Source organism: Podarcis vaucheri (assembly GCF_965113315.1).
Source record: "Podarcis vaucheri genome assembly, chromosome: 3".
Lineage (NCBI taxonomy): Eukaryota > Metazoa > Chordata > Lepidosauria > Squamata > Lacertidae > Podarcis > Podarcis vaucheri.
The window spans coordinates 25,808,344-25,817,674 of record NC_138761.1 but is presented as its reverse complement, the minus strand read 5'-3'; positions in this window follow the sequence as shown (position 1 = coordinate 25,817,674).

The window sequence follows — 9,331 nt, the reverse complement described above, 5'->3', positions numbered from 1 at the left end:
AGGATTTCTTTTTTAGTTTCAAGTATCACAGTGGCAGTATATTTTTATTACGTTTATATCCTGGTTTTCTCCCAAAATGGTATTAAAAACAAATATATACCGGTTTCTAAGTGAATTCTCAGCTAGACACTGATCAGACCAAGACCTGCGTAACTTAATTCATAGGCTTTAGCTATTCTCCAACAGAGCTGGAACAGGTTCAGAAAGGGACAGCAAAATTGATCCCAGGACTGGAGCAGCTCTCCTGTGAGGAAAGGTTACAACATTTTGTACTTCAGGAAAAAGAAGAGATTAGGTGGAGACAAGACAGGTCTATAAGATTATATACACGGTACAGAGAAAGAAAGGTTTTCTTTCTGTCTGTTAATTCAAGCCATCTGATGAAGCCGAATCTTGAAAAATTCAAGACAGAAAAATACCTTTTCACGCTGCATAATTTGTTGAATTTGTGGAAGATGCAGTGATGACCACCACCTTGGATGGCATTAAAAGAGGATTAGACAAATTCATGGAATAAGGATATGTTTTGCTTCTAACATTGGAGGCAGCGTATTGCAGTATAGCAGTGGTACTTGTAAGTAAGAACCTAAGAATGCAACCAAAGTTCTGTGTCAGGCTAAAGACCCATCTAGTCCAATGTCCTGCTTTCATGATGCCAACCCAAGGCGGGAGAGGGCTGTTTCACTTGGTTCCTGCTTGTGGGCTTCTCATTGGCAAGTGGTTAGCCAATGTGGTGACAGGATGGTGGACTAGAAAGGCCTTTGGCTGCCAGATCCAGTAGGGCTCTTTAGTCTTAGCACTTCTCATAAGCGCTGGGGAAATACATAAGAGTGGCTGGGGAAACCTAGTCGGATGAATGGGATATAAAGATGATGATGATGATGACCCATTCCTATTCTCAATCAAAGGATTTCTGTCCACCTTGCAGCATTACATGCTGCTGATTAGACCTTCCTGATCTGCTATATGCTGTATTCATTTATTCTACAGCAGTCATCCCTTCACTGGTCTTAAAAGGTGAGGCAATATAGTTATTTAGGCCAAAGAACTACTTGTCTGACAACATTTCACCAACTGTTTAAAAATTAACCTCACCGGCTGGGGTATGTGAAACGGCAGCTTGTGCAGTGCTCAAGGCCTTGTTCACCCACCATCGCCCAGGTCTTCTTAATTTTAATATTATTAACTTATTTCTTAGCCGTCCTTCACCAAGAAGCTGCAGGGCTGCAAAACACTGTGTACAAAAACACAACATTTAAAAACTGAAGCAAGCGGCAGTCACTGCGAAGGACTAGGAGGGGCAGAATGGGGGCAGAGTGCTGTTGCGATCAGATCCTCCTTGCAGGTGTGAGCATGGCCGTCTTAAGCATATCCGGCAAAGCCTACTCCTGTGCCCCTCCTGTTTCCCAGGGTTATTTAGGGAGGACGGCACAGCCGGCGGGGCTGGAGGAGGCAGGCAGCAGCTGGAGGGTGGCTCCTCTGGCGGGGAAGAGGCGGAGGCTGGACGTGTCGCCTCCTGGCTGAGCTGGCCACTTTTTGCCGCGGTGGCCACGGCAGACGGAGGCTCCAGGCACGGTGCTGCTTCGGCACGGCATGGCGGAGGCCTTCCCCTCTTCCCTGGCGCCCTCCAGAACTTGGCACCCTGGCGCCCCACGCCACTAGCCTCTATGGGTAAGATGCTCCTGGGTGTGTGATCGGTCACTGTGGGAACAGGACGCTGGACTGGACGGGCCATTGGCTTGATCCAGCCGGCTTCTCTTATATTATGTCAACAGGCATTGTTGACAGACAAGACAGGCAGCTTCTCCCTGTGGAACAGCTGGAGAAGGCAGATAATAAACAGCTGGGAAGAAGCTATTAGACTTGACATTTCACAACTCCTTATAATTCGGGAGGGGAGGAGTAGAGGGGATTGGCTGGTATACCGTTGGAGCAACAAGAAAGCAGGGAGAAAATGCCTGGGTGAAGCTGGAGCACCCGGCTGGATGTGGGGAGAGGTGTCCTACTGAAGAAGTTAGCCCTTCTCTCGCTCTCTTTTTAATATACATTTTTATTAATTTTTTAACATGTAAATTCCAACCATCATTTGATATAACTTCTTTTCTTATACAATATTTTGGACTTCCGTCAACAACCTCTGAAGATTTTATCACTTGTTCTGCATTTCTTAATTTCTCTATTACTTTTAATTGTCCTTAACTAATAATTCTTTTCAAAGTCTTCCTTGCAATATTTCACAAAGTCCTCCTTACGGAACTTCTTGCAGTCCTACTAGCGTAATCTGGTTATCATAATTGCTTTTCAAACAATTCAAATATTTACTCCAGTCCTCTAAGAATCTCTGATCCCGCAGGTTTCGAATCCTTCCAGTTAATTTATCCAATTCTGCATAGTCCAGAAGTTAGCCCTTCTCAATCCACAAAGCAGGAAAGCTAGAGTTGCCATATGTCTGGAATTTCCCGTACATATCCAGAATATTGCAGTTGGAAGCAGTGTCTGGGCAAAAATCATTAAGATGTCCGGGAAAATCTGGACATATGGCAACCCATGTCGGCAATGTCGTTTGAGGCAATTTCCCTTAAAAATAGCTGGAAAACGTCTTTTTGAAGATGCCTGCCTAATATCAATAGGCAGGGAGTTCCAGAGAATAAGTCCTGCCACACTAAAAGATTTATTGTAAGGCTGAATGAACCTATTGTGGGGCGTGCAACTGTTAAAGCTTCAGGGGCTGTCTCTTCTGTTGCAATCCCTGAATGGGGTAACTGTGCCCCTGAAGGACCAGGTGCACAGCCTGGGAGTCATTCTGGACTCACAGCTGTCCATGGAGGTGCAGGTCAATTCTGTGTCCAGGGCAGCTGTTTACCAGCTCCATCTGGTATGCAGGCTGAGACCCTATCTGCCTGCAGACTGTCTCGCCAGAGTGGTGCATGCTCTAGTTATCTCTCGCTTGGACTACTGCAATGCGCTCTACGTTGGGCTACCTTTGAAGGTGACCTAGAAACTACAACTAATCCAGTTACATGGGTGTAAAGGAATCTTATTATGGGACTCTCTGCCAAGATTTGAACTGGTATCTAGCTTGCGTGCTACCGCATCTTTGGGAAGATCCACTGAATTGCATCTACTCAGTGGCGTAGCGTGGGGGGTGCAGGGAGGGCCGGCCGCACCGAGCGCAACATCTGGGGGTTAGGGGGCGCAAATCCACGGGTTAGGGGGCGCAAATCCACGGGTTAGGGGGCGCAAATTACTTGCCTTGCCCCGGGTGCTGATAACCCACGCTACGCCACTGCATCTACTGACTGATCAGTATCCTACTTGCAGCAAATTAAGTACGATAATCAAGGAAACAGCCATTCATATGAGGAAGCCTCAGATAAATAAACTGCTTTATAGTGAGAGGTGGGGGAAGGAAATTCCGTACAGGACCTGCAGTTGATGAAGCATTTTCAATGAATTCAGCATCACTCTATTGCCATCTGCTGGCAAGTGGCAGGTTGAACATCGTTCATTCTCTTTAAGAACGTTAAGTCACTTTTCCAGACTGTCTGCACAAGTCAAGCAGATCAAAGTGCCGTGTTGCCTGCAGCAACAAAACCACATTAAAAAACAAAAAACCTGACTTTTGTGGGTTTGAAATGTGATGGGGAAATGAGGAAGTGTGGGATGAACGAAGGACTAATGGTAAGGTGTGTAAACAGCACACAGTCAAATCAGGATGAATGCTCCTTGTATAATAAGCAGAAAATCATTGGAAATTTCACTTTCCCAGTTTTCGCAATGCAGTTCTCCAGCCAAATAATGTGTGCAAGAATGTATATGCTAAGGTAAAGTGTGCCTATAAGTACGTATATTAGTGAAAATACCATTAAAAATGGATTGAATTAGGGGAAATTGCTTTGCAAAAAAAGCACATATCAGCAAAATTGCATACAAACTAATGTATAGTAGGAGAAATCTGACTAAAATTCTGATTAATTTTTAGCAGGAATTTTTTTTTAAAAAAACATTGCAAACCGATGTGGAAATGTGGAGAACTGAACTTAAATTTGGAAAAATGAGAAACGGAGAGAAAGCAAAAAGATAAATGCTACTGGTGGCCAGTTGGGATTACTGGTAAATAGGTAATGGTAAAGGGACCCCTGACCATTAGGTCCAGTCGTGACTGACTCTGGGGTTCCGACGCTCATCTCGCTTTACTGGCCGTGGCAGCTGGCATACAGCTTCCGGGTCATGTGGCCAGCATGACTAAGCTGCTTCTGGCGAACCAGAGCAGCGTAGCGAAACGCTGTTTACCTTCCCGCCAGAGCAGTACCTATTTATCTACTTGCACTTTGACGTAGTTTCGAACTGTTAGGTTGGCAGGAGCAGGGACCGAGCAACGGGAGCTCACCCCATCGCGGGGATTCGAACTGCCGACCTTCTGATCAGCAAGCCCTAGGCTCTGTGGTTTAACCCACAGCGCCTGGTTGTTTATTTGCACTTTCTGCTGCCTTTCTGAACTAAAAATCAGGAAACAATTTGCTGTGAACTCTATAAAAACTAGGTTGGCCTCGCTATTAGAAATAATGATACCTAAGTTTTTTGTCTGTTGAACAAAGAGAAGATTATCTTTGTTGTTGTTGTTGTTTAGTCGTTTAGTCGTGTCCGACTCTTCGTGACCCCATGGACCAGAGCACGCCAGGCACTTCTGTCCTCCACTGCCTCCTGCAGTTTGATCAAACTCATGCTAATAGCTTTAAGAACACCATCCAACCATCTCATTCTCTGTCGTCCCCTTCTCCTTGTGCCCTCCATCTTTCCCAACATCAGGGTCTTTTCCAGGGAGTCCTCTCTTCTCATGAGGTGGCCAAAGTATTGGAGCCTCAGCTTCACGATCTGTCCTTCCAGTGAGCACTCAGGGCTGATTATCTATCCATCCACAATTGATTCAGGTTTATTTGAGTTTTCAATCCTGCCGCTAGAGGGAGAAACTATATTACCTTTTGACAAGCTGTATACTGTAGATATAAAAATGTTTATACCAATCTTTGCCTGTTTTGAATTTTTAGAATCAGAGCCAGTTAATATGCATTATATGTATTTGTTGTTCACTACAAAAAATGTTGCATTCAATACCTAATTGAAATACATCAAAAGATTAAAGAATATATATTAACTGAACGTGCTCAGTCTGCAATAGCATAAAAAGGCCACACCCGACTTCACTCAACTAAAAGATGAACACCAGTTAAGAGCAAAAAAAAAAAGAATGTTTGCACTGGGCACTAAAGTGATGGTACAGGTGCATCTCTCTGAGAAGAGCATTTCACAGTTGGGGAGCCACCACTAAAAAGGCCCAATCTTGTGTTGCTCGCTTTCGCATCTCTCTCCAAGGGGGCCCACAAAGAGGGGCCTCTGATGATGAATGCAGGGTCCAGGTATTGGAGTCCTGATATAAGGCTGTAAGGTTTTATAGGTCAAAACCAGCACTTTGAATTGAGTCACGTTACTAATCTAGACACTCTTGAGCCCTATTCAGGTGTTGGTTTCATGTGGCGCATAAATGCATAGACTTTGGAGCGAGGCTGAGCTTTTAGCCCTCCTTCCCCTGATCTCATATCTTCTTCCTGTGTCAACTGCCTGTTGCGGATGGTAGCCGATAATGAAAGCTAAATGGGTGATTGTGTAGGTTCATTTTTAAAATATATATATATATTTATTTTATTAAAATAATTCAACATTAATACATACATATTACGAATATACAAACAAACATACATTTCATACAGTCCTTAAAAATATTCATACATACCCACACTCAATCCCACACATGCTTCATTTCCCACCACCATCCCTCACCCCTCACCCCACCCTTGTGTTAGACTTCCAATCTACACAATTGCAATTTCTTTCCACTTCTATTACTTTCTTTCACACACTTTTAAACGAACTTTTTTGCTTCTTTTTCTGTTACACATTGTTATCTATCTTATTTAGTATTTCATTATTTATAACAGAACTTATTTATTCTAATAGGAGTTCTGATTTTTCAATATGAATTTGCAAATATCCTTTAAACACCTTCCAGTCCTTGTCTATCTTCTCTTTTGGTATCCTTCCGATTTCTCCCATTGTTTTGGATATATTGTAATACTTCAATAATTTGGCAAGCCACTCTATTTTTGTTGGTATTATACCACTTTTCCATTTTTTTGCAATCACTAGCCTTGTGGCTACTGTTGCGTATAAATATAATGTCTTGTCTTCTTCCTTTAGACTTCCTGGCACTATTCCCAATAGAAAACCTTCTGATGTTTTCCTAAATGAATATTGTGTAGGTTCAAACTGTGCTTGTAAATGGAGAACTTCAAAACCATCACCCATCACTGTGAGCCCCACTTGCTGAGGAACAACTGGGTTCATATAGTAAACTCCCATACAATGTGAGAATAGGTTTTAGCGGTTAGCTAAATACACCCTGGGATGCGGGTGGCACTGTGGGTTAAACCACAGAGCCTAGGACTTGCCGATCAGAAAGTCGGCGGTTCGAATCCCCGCGACAGGGTGAGCTCCCATTGCTTGGTCCCTGCTCCTGCCAACCTAGTAGTTTGAAAGCACGTCAAAGTGCAAGTAGATAAATAGGTACCATTCTGGCAGGAAGGTAAACGGCGTTTCCGTGCGCTGCTCTGGTTTGCCAGAAGCGGCGTAGTCATGCTGGCCACATGACCCGGAAGCTGTACACCAGCTACCTTGGCCAATAAAGCGAGATGAGCGCCACAACCCCAGAGTCGATCACAACTAGACCTAATGGTCAGGGATCCCTTTACCTTTAAGTACACCCTGCCACACCTGGACATGCATTACTGGAGGCTGCATGTCTGAATCGTTTCCTGTAAATATGTTATAAAGGCATGCCACATTTCTATAAAGTCATTTTTCATTTGCTATCCATTCAGTGTTTCTATTGTCCTGACATTTTGTCTCCAAACAGATAACTGCAAATTATCCAAACCCTTCCAATTTTCAGCAATCATTTAACAAGCTGCAACCAGCCGCAATGCAATCTATTCTTTTTGTAGACGGTTCTTCGGCTCAGCCTTGACAATTGTTAACAAAGCGAACTGAGGGATACACTGAGCAGTCTGTTTCCTTATCAAGGTTAAGGAAGAAGCACATGGTTCAGTTCAAATAGCCTTGTGAGCACTTTCCCCTGTGACTACCATTTCATTCCTATGTGTAAAAAACATGTTGTGTTTGGAACCCACTTCTTGGCACAGAACTTCTATCATGAGTACCAGTTTTGAATGAAATCAACAATTTTCACATTATTTCCTAGAATGGAATGTGGGACTTCGGTCATATATTTGGAAGCTAGTGCAGAAAGCAATGAATCCAGGTTGCATTTGGAGCGGCTGGGTCAGCCCATTCTTCCTTTCTGTCATAGATACAGCAAAGTTTTCTTGCTCTTCAAAATCTGTTTGTCCATCCATGTTTTGAAAAATAATGATCAAGTGGCTGTTTTTTTTTTAAAAAAACTGGCACACATTGTTTCTAAATACCTCAACACCTATGATGGTTCCAAACGTAAATTTGCTAGCATCTCGCCACATTTCACACACTGAAGTATTTTTTCGGTGCAAGTGAAATTTTCCATGTATTTTTTTTACATAATTTACGTTTTTATTAAGAATAACATGGAAGAATGCAAACAACAGTAAAAGGTGCAGTCATGGTGTCTATAAGGCATAAAATAATAGCAGCATGTTACATTAAATAACCAAGCCGAAAAGACGTATGAGTTACTCGGGGTTGAGGTTCCTCTGGGGGACAGTTAATAAAAGAAATAAACATAAACCAATCAGCAGTGAAAGTATCTTATTTTAATTTTCCATGCAACACTCTACAGTGTTGTGCAAGTTTATCAGCCAAAGCCAAGTACCATAGCCTATCTTACAGTTGAATCTTACCTGAGCAGTTGTGGTGCCCACCACTGCAACCAGGGCCGTCTTGCCCATAGGCACTAGGGGTGTGGGGCACCCAGGCGCCAGGCTGTCAGGCCAAGAGTCCGGGGCCCGAGAGTTGAGTCCGGGGAAGAGCCCACCCATCGGCTGGAGCACTGTGACGAGCTTGTCTGCTGTGGGCTGCTCTGCGCCGCAAGTTCGGGGGCCACTGAGCAAGATACTGAGGTGGCCAGCTAGCTTTGTCCTCTTGCGTGCCTGGTACTGGGTAACCGGGGGGGGGGGTGCCAGGCGAATCTCTGCACCCCAGCACCGCATATGCTTAAATGTTTCAAAGGCTTAATTCAGCAAATTAACAAAAGGCAATTACTGATACAAGCTACTAGAGTTATTCTGGATTTATTCTAGAGTTATTTTGGAATGAAAATACATAGGGTCATATTGCATTTTTATGGTCACAAGTGTAATTTTTCTGCTTTAATGCATACCTTGCTCAAAAGATTGCTTAGGAAAATTATAAACTAAATGGATAATCATGTAAATCCTGTAAAGTTACTATTTTCTTGTTCTTGTCTATCTAATTTTTTCACAAATCTGTGAAATCTGTGATTTCCCTCTCAACTTTGTTTGAAAGCTAAATGTAGCTCATGCTAGGGAGAGAGGCCACTAATGTGACTGGGGGAGTTGGGGGTGGGGGGAATGGGAGCATTTAACCCTTTCCCCCTGCATGCTTCCCCAGTCTAAATTGCCCTGCTGAAGCAATTTGCTCCAGAGGGAAAAAAATATATACAAGCATCTATACCATGCCTATATTTTCACCCTACAGAGAATATGGTGTGTGTGTGTGTGTGAGAGAGAGAGAGAGAGAGAGAGAGAGAGAGAGAGAGAGCAGGGAAGTTAAATCAGGAAAATGGTGTCCCTGTGACTGTATTTAGTAAACAAAAAAGCCCCTGGAAAATCATCCGTAGCTTTTCCATCATAAGATGTAGTTTGCTCTGAGTATGGAAGTAGGAGCCGTGACTCAGTTTCATCTGCTTTCAGCGTGCTCATTTTCGCCCTACGTCTGTATCCAAGCGGCTTGTCAGTAACAGCAAATGTGCAAATAAACAGTAGACTTCAATTATCTGTTGCTAATTATCACTCAAATCTGATTTGCACACACTTCAAAAGAGCCCATATCGTTCCATTTAGTTATTTGCTTCAGTCTGATGGGTCTGTAATTCAAACCAAACCTGGGCCAACTGCCAGCCGGCAATGAAAGGAATGTGTTTATCCATAATCGTATCTTTTGAACATGTATCTGTGGTTCATGGAGTCACTGGGGAGGCAAATTTACGTCGTTTCTCAAATTGACATTGCTTGCTTAGGTCAGTTGTTAAAATGGTTTAAGCAAC